This window comes from Lepeophtheirus salmonis, chromosome 7 (genome assembly GCF_016086655.4).
Source record: "Lepeophtheirus salmonis chromosome 7, UVic_Lsal_1.4, whole genome shotgun sequence".
Lineage (NCBI taxonomy): Eukaryota > Metazoa > Arthropoda > Copepoda > Siphonostomatoida > Caligidae > Lepeophtheirus > Lepeophtheirus salmonis.
In genome coordinates, this window is record NC_052137.2 from 22494270 (window position 1) to 22504387 (window position 10118).

At 30.3% G+C, this 10118-nt stretch overlaps 1 long non-coding RNA gene across 1 annotated transcript; it reads left to right on the plus strand.

Moving 5' to 3' along the window:
- The first annotated feature begins 1272 nt into the window (after positions 1-1272).
- Positions 1273-8552, plus strand: LOC121122146 (uncharacterized). Its single transcript, XR_005865712.2, has 3 exons — positions 1273-1420; positions 7336-7462; positions 7995-8552. It is a non-coding gene; the product is annotated as an uncharacterized lncRNA (long non-coding RNA).
- The last annotated feature ends 1566 nt before the right edge of the window (positions 8553-10118 follow it).

Consider the following 10118-nt stretch of genomic DNA (forward strand, 5'->3'; position numbering starts at 1 on the left):
ATAGTTAGTCGAATAATTGTTTTTTGGGACACTTTACTTGTTGATTTATAAATCGACCCTTTATCTAGTGCCCTTGAGATGAAAATAACAGTTTTTGTGTTTCAAGTATAGCATAAGACCCATCCCCTCCCCCCTCCCCAAATGGGACCATAGTCTTAGCCTGACCAGTTTCGAAAGAGGCATACATGGAACATTCCAGCCTCCTAGATTCAACGATGTGGCTACGCATAAAGGAAACACACACAAACTCTATTTTATAAATATAAACAGATCATATCTACTTGGAATAGTTTTTGTCTTAAAAGATCTTAAATCCATATTCCTGAGAGAATGGAACCATTTACTCTTTTAAAATAAAGGAGAAACTACTCAAGCTTGAAATAAACTTTATTCCTCTTAACAGATAAAAAACTAAAATTTAAATATCAAACACTAAATTTCTTTAAAAAAATTTCAAATATTAACTTTCGTGTCCCCTCATTTGGGCACACTTTTTTGGGTGTGTATTATTTAGCGAAGCTCGTTTCAGTGCGGATCACTTCAGCTTACTTCTATTTGGCGTACTATCATTTTGGCGTATGATATTTATATTATATTTGAATTACTTTTAATCAAAAGGAAAGATCATGTCATCACTAGTTGTCCAATAACATCAATTATCCACATTTTGATACTTAGCCACGCATGGAGTCTTCAGATGGGAAGTAGTATTTCATTTACTTACTGTATGACATGATCTATGCCTGCATTTAGGAGAGATAGAATCTCCTATGATATCGGAGGAGTCTTACCCAATGCAATGTCAAAAAAAAAAATTGGCGGACCAACGTGTTGGAAAAACGGAAAAAGCTTTTGCTCTTGTAATGTGCTGAGACTGAAGTTCACCGGAGAAACTAAATCTCGACAAGATCTTAAAATGATAAATTGAGTGCAAAGTGAGATGATGAAAAGTTGATACTTGGTGGAGGATGTTCTGTTCTAGAGGCCTGTCATATATTGCTTCATAACCAAAAACCCTAATTCATCAATTGAATAATAGTTATTGTTTCTATTTCTATCTTCCTCGCTTGTTTGTGGTCAATCTTCTAGTGAGGTGTTGAATCGATGGTCAACTCCGTGTACTAAAAAGATCCCTGACGTCTTCAACTCTTACCTGAATTTATTTTATCTATTGCGTATTAGAATAAACTCGTATATCATTTCGTATACTTCGTATGCTCCTCCTCTAAGAGACTGAGATAATTGGCAAAATATAGTGTAATCATTTATCATTCAGTTTATATCAGTTGACCTATTTGCTCAAGAGGCATGGAACATGATTTATCCTCTCTAACGAGGAATACAAATAGAGTGATAGAAGCATGGATTAGAAACTATCGATTAAGAAGAATCCACACTTGCATTAACTTTTATTAAAAAGGTAATCAAACGTCAAATTATTTTGCCCCTTGAATAGGGATTCTTCGTTATGGAAATTGAATGAAAATGAACTGTTCCTCCATAATAATTTTCTTCATTCAAAGTTTATTATTTTTGATAAGTATTTACTGTTGTTGAGCTACACAGTCACTTCTATTTGATTATCTTTCCTATAGATCAAATTACTTGATTATCCATGTCACAGATTAAAGATGTGAGCCCTGTACTTCATTTTTTAACTCATGTCTTAAATTATCTCCTCCTTTACTAAACTTATTAAACTTTCTCTACAATCAACTTTATCACTCAGTTTTTTATATTTCTATCATTGACATAGGGAGTGACATCGATAGCCACAAAAGTTCTTGAAACTTCCAAAAAATGTAATCATTTATATATAATAAATCTATAAATATTAGTATTGTATTAAGGTGTTACTAATTTTAATTAGAGGATACTTGGAGATAGGATGGCATTGATATTCTTTGTATATAAAACATTATTTTTTTAATATTTGGAATATTTTTGTCATAAAAAAGTCATCGAAATAGTGGAGAAATAAGTAATATATTAAGAATAATCGGACATTATGTAGTAAACATAAAATGATAATGTGAAAAACAAACTAATAATAAGATCGTAATTTGTCATTTATCCTGAATATAATAAAATTAGAGCTTAATCTTGCTAAGATAACTAAATATAACGTCTTAAGTAAGCCTTGTGATTTTGTCTATAATTTCTTTCGAGAGATATATATCTATTTGCAAAATTATAGTTTGATAATTTTTTTGATTTACTTTGCCTTCCCCCTTACCACAATTGTGTTCTAAAAATTCATCACAACCAGTTTTTGCTTCAAAATTCTCCAGTAGTCCATATGAGATCTGCCCTTAAGTGACACACAAAAACCTGCAGCTTCAGAAGAGATGGTCAGCAGTCTCTCTTTACAATTCCAAGAAATTATATTTACAACTTTTAATTTTTTGCAAAACTTGTGCAAAAAGTTTTTTCCAATTTTCTTCGCAAATTTCGATTTGGCAATTTTTTCACAAAAATAAAAGATAAACTTATCATCTAAACAAATGTTTTCACACATAAATATTGTTATTTTATTTGAAGTTTATACAATTTTTTTTTTTTAAATTCATAATAATAGATTTCTTATTATTTATGTGACTTTTCAAATTTCCTAGAAGAGTGCATTTGGTATGCTCGATTTTTTTTATGTTAGTACACTTACTGCGTACATATATTTAATGTTTTAGCTATATAATATGTTTAATTTATTTGTGAGAGGCATAACAGTTAGAAAATACTTTGTGTGTTCCGCAATTTTTTGCTTTGGAAAACATGGATCCAAGAACTTGCATCAAATTTGGTGTAAAAATGAAATTAAGTGGTCCAAAACATTTGAAATATTGACAATAGTATACAATGAAACTGTTTTGAGCAAAAAAAAAAAAAAAAAGTTTACAATTGGGACAAACTCATCCAAGATGGCTAGGAAGATGCCAGTGATGAGCCTCACTTTGGACGCCTAAGCAAGTCAAGAACAAATAAATAAATTGCAGCAGTGAAGGAAACCATCAAATCAGTACCAGAGAAGTTGTTGAGGATATTGGCATATCGGTTGGCTCGTGGGAATTGTTTTTCGAACGTTTTGGGCATGAGACGAGTGTTTGCGAAGTTTGTTTCGAAACAGCTTTATTTTGACCAAAATAATCGTCGCATAAGCATCGCTTATGAGCTTTTGACTGACGTCAATGTTGATCCTTATTTGCTGGAAAGGGTCATGTGACTTATCATAAACTGAAGATACCTATGAAAGGCTGAAGATTTCCCACGATTGAGGAGATAAAGACTGTATCGCTTTAAGAACTCCAGACAATACCAAAAAGTGCTTATGAGAAGTGTTTCGAGGATTGGAAAAAGTGTATCTGAGGGGGATTACATTGAAGGGGACAATATAAATATTAATGAATAACTAAATATATTTTCCTAGAAGTACAAAGTTTCTTTTTGAACTCACTATGTTTATATATGTATATAAAAGTAAAACTGTGTTAAAATGTATTTGAAAGAGGATTCCGAATGGTTGAAAGAGGACTACAATCTGAATAATAATTGATCTACCAGAAAAGGTCCGGATATTCTTGCTCCTAAATATGAGACAACAACAAAAGCTTGTATTGAAATAAAACTATGGATTTGGTATATGTACTTACACAAATATAAGCACCTTTATATAAGAATAGACATAAGGAATAAGCCAAAATCTAAGGATTCTAAACGAATATCAAAAGGTTTTGATAATGATTGAGTATATAAATTATAATAAGAATGGTGACATCCATTCTGAAAAAAAGAAAGAAATAAATCAATATTTTCTCTCAATACAAAATAAGACCCCTATTCATATTTTTATGAGGCTTTGATGAGACTAGTATATTTGAAAAAATGCTTTATGAATCTGTTCAATACATATATTGAGTTTACTTTTTAACACATCTTATTTCTTTGAAAAGAAATAGAGTAACATTTTGTCAAATATTTATAGAATGTATAGCTGTATGCAAATATAATTTCAATTCTACTGACATATTTTAAATGTAAAGGTAATACATACACAAAGAAAAAAGTGGGGTTTTTTTTTGAAAGTTTTTGGAACCATCTAAGAGCACATAAAAAATTAAAACCAGTGTTACAAAGTTTCGATCTAAAGACACTAGAATGATGTAAGGCCGTTATAATTTTTAATACATCAAATTATTACGTCTCTGAAAGAAGTTCCGTCTGGACCGGTCTAAAAAAAATTTGGTCTTCATCGGCCGTATTTAAAATTATGTCTAGACCGATTCTATAGAAAACAATTTAACGTCCAGTACAACTTGTCTGTAGATACACGGGGCTAGTATCCAGGAAAAAACTCAATATGATTTTAAACGATAATTTTGATAGAAAAAAATATGAAATCTGAAAAATACAAGCTTATGGAGTGGTCCATTAAAATATAGACACTTTGATTTTTAAGCTTCAACAAGATTTAATTTCAACAAAGTTAATGAAAAAAAAGATGTGTGGCTCATAGTGGCAATGGTGGCTTCCAGGTGGCTGCAGAATGCCTGGCACCCGCTGCAGATGTCTTGGCTCCACAGTACTGGTTTAAAGGGAATTTGAGGACCTCTGTGTTTGTGCATCTGCGGGGGCCGAAAGTGTTAAGGAAGAGTTTAAAAAACTTATTCAAAAGAGTCTTGCGATGGAAGATATGGGTTTCTTGAATTGTTGTTTGGAAAAGTGGCCTCTCCGCCCTCTCTAGCCCCTTTCCAACCATTTTGTTTATAGCTCTCTGGACAGTCTGGGTGAAACCCCAACATATTTTGCATTGGCCCTCATCGACTTGAGAGGATTTGCCAAAGCTGTTTCCCTTTCGTTTTCAGAGAGCATTTCTTCCCTTTCCAACGTATTGGATTTGGAGACACCCAAGCGCTTGAAGTGTGCGAATGAAAACTTGTCGATCACGTTCAAGTGTAATTTTCTCGATTTGTACGTTAACTAAAGAGCTCAGATTTGTTTTTGTCACTAATTGTTTATGCTTTAATATATCAAAATATGAATTAATTTCAATCACTCAACCTGAATTAATTACTGAATTAGCAAGTGCATTGATTTCAATGGATCACCCGATATAGCTCAGTTTATATCATTTGAAAATGATGCAACAAAGTATACGAGAAAGAAAAATATCATAGAAAAATGAATTTAAATACATTACATTTTCTTAATTTTTTATAAATTGTTCGTTCAAAATATTTGATTTATAATATTTTTTTAGTATATTAAAGTATTTTCAAAATAATATTTTCAGAGTATATGAATGAGTTAAGGGGATATCTTATAAATATGGGAAAGCGAAGGTCAAGCCCCGATAAAAATCCTGTACTTGTATGCGTACATATAAAATATAAACTTTTTAGTACACACATCACCCTTGAAAAAAACATGTTTTTTTTTTGTCAAAATCGTTTACAAAACTTTTGAACACTGTTGAATATTTCTTGATGTCTATATTTAACAATTTTGAGAGTTTAGCCGTTCTCTTTTTATCGTGAAATCGCTGGATTAAGTTGATGAAAACTCAAAACTTGAGAAATGTTTATAAAATTAAAAGTGTAGTAGTACATTTTTAATAAATGCTGTTAAAGTTCCAAAAAAGAAATGTTTAAAACTTATAAAACTCGTACGGTTCTTCTATGTATTTCATTGGTGAAATTAGCTTTTATTGTAAAAAAGTAATACACTTTTTGATAAAATAGGTTTTGTACTACTACATATAAACTCTAATAAATATATTTAATTTTATCCCTTAAAATTGATAGTTTCTATTCATAAAGAATAATAGCTAGTGATGTCCAAATAATGTATAAAAATGGAGCTAAATATGCAAGTAAAAATGCTAACTAAAAACTCAAAAACGCTGAAAAAGTCCAAAAATGCAAAGGAACCTGTTAAAATAGGACGTATTCTGGTAAAAAAAAAATATAATTAAAATTTCTCAATCTAGCAGGTCCTTGTTCCATTGAAAAATTATCTGGTTCCTTAGATAGTCCTCCATCCGCCTATACCTGTTGTTAGTGAGAAGATCTTTTAATACACTAAAGGCTCTCTCACAGTCCAAGGATGTCATGGGGGTGCAGTTGAAGCTTGCTATGGTCTTGGGATCCTCCTTCATGCCAGGCCACATTCTAACCATAGATCACTAAGCCAATAAAACTCATCTGTAGAACTCATGTAGAAGCTGTATGCGTACCCTTTATAGCAGCATGCACCAATCTAAATACTCCCTCTTTATAAAAGTGAAATTTCTGATTTAGCAAAAAATATAAAAAAAGTAATTGTTTTGACATAATAAAATTTTTTTTTTTTTACAAATTTTCAAACTTTTTTTACTTTTTCTTTGAATCTTTATGGACAACACGGCGGTCGAGAGAAATGATTATTTTCATCTATCATCCTTTTCCTCTTTCAAGAGTGTATTAAAGTCATGACATCTTAGATGTCATAACGTTACATTAGATCAGCTTCAAGTAGCTATGACGAAGGGAAGGGGGTAAATGAAGTAGACAAGGACATGGCCAAGAATGACTCTGAGTCTACCATGGACTTGAAATTATAAATCTGCGAGGTTACTCTTCGTCTTTTATGAGCGCACCCCAATGTTCAATTTGGTCTTGTATTAATCAATGATATGGTTTCAGTTATAAGTTGAAGAAACGAAATTTAACTCCACAGGAATGAAATTATAAAGATAATAGCTTGAGAAAATACATACAATTAGGATATCAGATTATTATAGTATAAAAGGGTGGTGGCTCTAATTTTTTACCGTTCAAGTTATTAATTTTTTCTAATTTTTATTACATTATTGATAAAAATTGATCTTTGATACAAAAATTAAACCACTGGGTAGTTACTCTTTCGACACATTGATGCATGAAGAAATCGAAAATAAAGTATGCAACTTATATATTTTAAAACTTTCTATTTCATAAAAAAAATAATTATAAAAGCTATGTTAACTTTCCAAATAAATTATTTTCTACATTCAATTGAGAAATTGAAACAAAAGGGCAACGCAGTTAGAATATTAATATACTTGTATATTTTTAGACTTAATTTTTTTCTTTTTGCTTCTTACAGATGCATTTTTTAGATATAAAAGTTTGTTTTTTATTTAATAAATTTTAAAAATATTTCCTTTCGGCAGACTTGTATTCTATTTCTCTAAATATGTTTTAAGAAATGTATCTATTTGCATCTTTTTTAATACAAATTAAGCAATACAAGTTGAAAACGTACAAATGATTAACAACTTCTTCCTTTTACATTTACTAACAATTTTTATAACCTTTCAAGGTCTTTCATAAAAGGATGCTGTACAAATAATACATTAATCAAAATATACACGGATCCAAATGAGAAAAAAAATCAGAATATTTTTTTGCTTTGGAATTCCTCATTTACTCCCCAATTGAAGGACAACGTAAATATGATCTATTTAACGGGCAATTGCAAATTTGATTTTATAAGCACATAAGAACAAATTACGAATATCCTTAGCATTTCATTTGGCATCATAAACTTGCAATCCATTAAAATGTCAAAAGACGATGCATTTTAATATCAAATGATAAAATTGTTTTGCTATTATAAGGCTTTTCTTCTTTGTAAAATATAATGTTAAAATTATTTTTCTCAAAAATAAAATAAAGATATATTAATTAATTTAATGATAGGTCCGATTAATTTAATGTAAATTTGGAAAACATAAAAACTTAAGCTTTTATAATCACTAAGTTATAATGAAAAAATAATTCATTTATTTTTTTCGAACAACGGTGATAGTCAAAGTCTATAACGGTCGACATATAGTTAGCATTACTATTGTTTGTAAAATGAAAATACGTAAGGTAATAATTTTTTTTTGTTTTAGACAACGTAAAAGTGTAAAAAAAACAACAAAAAAACTGTAAATAATATATTTATAAATATTTCACTTTCTTTACGAATTCCAGACAAGTTTAACTAAAGGGCGTTGGTTCATCCAAACTTTAGTCAGCTGAGGAAACAAAAAATACCGCACGTTCACAACGTCCCTTGGAAACATCAAATGCCTTCTACACCTTCCCACTATGTAAAGTAAGGAACAGTCTCCTTATCCCAGCTCCCAGGGATCATGTGGTGCTGTGGGGACCTTCCTTGGAAACCTGTTCAACATTGCCCCTGATAAAATAGTCTAAAGGGGTCAAATCTGGTGAGATAGGAACCCAAGAACTCGGCTGGAGGTACATCAAATTCTTATAATCAAGAAAATTGAGTGTTATTTGGCTGGTACAGGATATCCGTCTTGCTTCCAGATCCGAGGTAGATCTTTCATTATGCTATTTTGTAGAAAACAGATGTAAGTCTTGGCGTTGATCTTCAAGTACTACTTGAAGATGAAGGGCGGTATAATTTGACCCATCCTAGTAACAAGGACAAGAACAATAATATGCTGTGTTTATTTGGCATTCATGATCCTTTACAAGGTTTTAAGTGCAAGATTACCTCAAAATTTGAAATAAAGTTTTACTTGGAACAGAATAAATAAATAAATTAGTAATACATTTTGTAGTACATTATTTCGAAACATAAAAGATGAAAAAAATATCTACCCCTGGTAGGGAAAACCCACAGACTCGTTAAAAGAAAATCTAATATAACTAAAAGTCAGGCATCAAATTGTAAAATTTACAATATCTAGTAAATTATCTTGATGTCGAGTTATATAAATACATATCATTAATCAATTTCAGAGAATCAATTTCTAGTATAGTATTATGTAAATCATATCATATTTTCCTCTCAACAATTTTCGAAAAAGCACAAATGCTTTTTAAAAACTGGTTATTTCTATACTAAATCCTAAAATTATACATATTTAGATAGATAGAAATATTTTTCCTTACTCATCTCTATCAAATGATGAGCTAGCAGGATATACATATTTATTTTAACAATTCATGATTATAATAAGTTTATTCACGTCATTATGGAATGATTATATCTCATCTAAGGGATAGTTTAGCTATAATAATATTTTAAAATTAGATGCATCCTTCCAGATACGGGCTGATACCTGGAATAAAAATCAGAAAACCGATCGTGCAAAATATCCAATATCTGTCGTATCGGATAAAATTCTCAGAAATTTGTTATTTGTTCCATTATTTTTTGATGCAATTAGAAAAAGTGGGGAACTGAAATTTTGTTGTTATTCATTTTTTGTAGGTAGAAAGGGAATTCTTAATAAATGCTTAGATGAACGAATGACTCTTTTGACTTATGTACTTTTAGGTATAAAATCTAAGATAACATTTGTTTTTTTATTACGGCTTGAATGTCAAGTTTGTCTTCCATTAAAATTGATTTTATTTTTTAAACTGTTGTCTTACTAATTGATGTATCCGGATTCTATAACTCCAATATTTTCTTTATATATATTTGTATTCACGAGTCAGCTTAACGATCAAGTAAAGCATTCACCACTAAGGCTAAAATAAACATGCACTTAAATTATTACAACTACAAAATATCCAGTCAGAGTAATGAGCCTAATAAAAGTCTTTTCAGTGAGAAGCTACTTAAAAATATTTAAAAACAAACCAATTGTGATAAAAAAAAATCTTATGGATACCTATAAAATGTACACCTATTCAATTGTCTATAAAATCGGATCGAAAATAATTTTTTCATTAAATCGGATTGGAAAATATTTTGACATCAGGCCATGTCTAGTCCCTTCTGAAGATAGAACGGATCCACATTTTCCAGGATCTGGTTTGGTTCGAAACTTTAGACATATATATTCGGGTACCCGAAATATCGGACTGAGATCTGACAAAATTAGACGGATACTTGACTTGAATTTCATTAGCATTTTACCAAAAGTTCGGACCTAAATAAAATAGAATCAGGATTAAGCTTACATTTTTTCTCATTACTGATACCGAAACAATAAATAACCAAATGTTAATACAATCGAATATAGTTATTTATTATTATTATAATTATTCTTAGTATTCATTGGCGCATCGTTACTTTTATTATACCTCGCAACTTTTCCTCCGAAAACTAACTGAAAAGGTCAAAAATTAGTT